Below are 1,449 nucleotides of genomic sequence, written 5' to 3' on the forward strand. Positions count from 1 at the left end.
ACCGTGTGTACTCTTGGAAGGCCGTCTGACCTGATAGTTGATACTGTGACAATTATATTAAATCATTTAATGATTTTAGATAATTGTGACAGAAATGCTATGTCACCTTTTTGCTAAATCATTTGTTTAGTGTCTTAATCAACTGTTGCACCCTGTGCTTCTTTTTAAGACTGATATTTTCTTAGTTGTTAATCAAACCTCCCAATTTTAGATAAATCAAATCCCTCGTTTCGCCATCTTAAATTTGTTTTTATAGACTGGACTTTTGACGAACTTTGCAAAGCTATCTCTGTGGGAACGATATTTGGTATTTTATCATTATTACTTGTTGCAAGACGACAGTAGTTCAAGGTGTATACTTGTGCCGAGTTCTATTTTTGTGTTGAAATCTAAGGTTGAATAAACCGACGAGCAAGTTTTTGGTGTCGTTGCCGAGGATAGCACGCTGAAGTTTTTCTTTTCAAAGTAAAGTTTATAAAGGTTAGTTTTTCTACCATCTTTGTGAATGCACCATGCATGCCAAGGTTGTCGCACGGTGAATTTTTTCAACTTGATCCAGATATTGAACAAACTTTCAGATAACGAAGAAGAGTGCAAAGTGATCTTCGAGCTTTAACCTCTGAAACAATGGCTGAAAATGTGATTATTGACGGAGAAGGTATTATTAGAAATGAATTAAATATTCCACCTCAGGATGAGGCTCAAAACATCTTTCGTCTTGCAAATGCTAAAAATGGTGGCATTATGGCATATGCTATTCCTAACTTAACTCAATTGCACACAGGAATACGTAAGCCTACTATTGGTGCCACCCATTTTTCACTTAAACCACTGATGTTTCAAATGCTTCAAACAAACGGCCAATACGCTGGTTTATCTTCTGAAGATCCTTATTCTCATCTGTGTTCTTTTATGGAACTCACAGACTCTTTTCTCATCCCTGATGTTTCAGACGATGCTCTGAGACTAAAACTTTTTCCATTTTCACTAAGGGATCGAGCAAGAGCATGGTACAATTCATTGCAACCAGACTCTGTGACTACATGGAATGAAATGGCAGAAAAGTTTTTGAAAAAGTATTTTCCACCCACGAGGAATGCTAAATCCAGGAATGAAATATGTACTTTTAGACAACTGGATGATGAAGCAGTTCCTGATGCATGGGAAAGGTATAAAGAGTTGCTGAGAAAATGCCCTCACCGTGGCATTCGACTAGAAACATTTTACAATGGCTTAAATGTCGTTGCTAGACGGAGGTTGATGCTACTACAGGCAGAGCTTTCACAGCTTACACCTATAATGAAGGTTTTGACATACTTGAAAAGATTTCTAACAATAACGGACAATGGTCTAACCCACGTGCAATGCCACTGAAGAAAACAGCCGGAATAAATGAGGTAGATGCTGTCTCAGCATTAACAGCTCAGATCACTAAGCTAATTTCAAATC

At 37.5% G+C, this 1,449-nt stretch overlaps 1 non-coding gene across 1 annotated transcript; it reads right to left on the bottom strand.

Moving 5' to 3' along the window:
- Nucleotides 1-1,101: 1,101 nt before the first annotated feature.
- On the bottom strand, nt 1,102-1,208 carry LOC112526262. The gene has a single exon (XR_003070584.1). It is a non-coding gene; the product is annotated as a small nucleolar RNA R71 (small nucleolar RNA).
- Nucleotides 1,209-1,449: the final 241 nt, after the last annotated feature.

This window comes from Cynara cardunculus (assembly GCF_001531365.2).
Source record: "Cynara cardunculus var. scolymus isolate 2C chromosome LG 13, CcrdV1, whole genome shotgun sequence".
Lineage (NCBI taxonomy): Eukaryota > Viridiplantae > Streptophyta > Magnoliopsida > Asterales > Asteraceae > Cynara > Cynara cardunculus.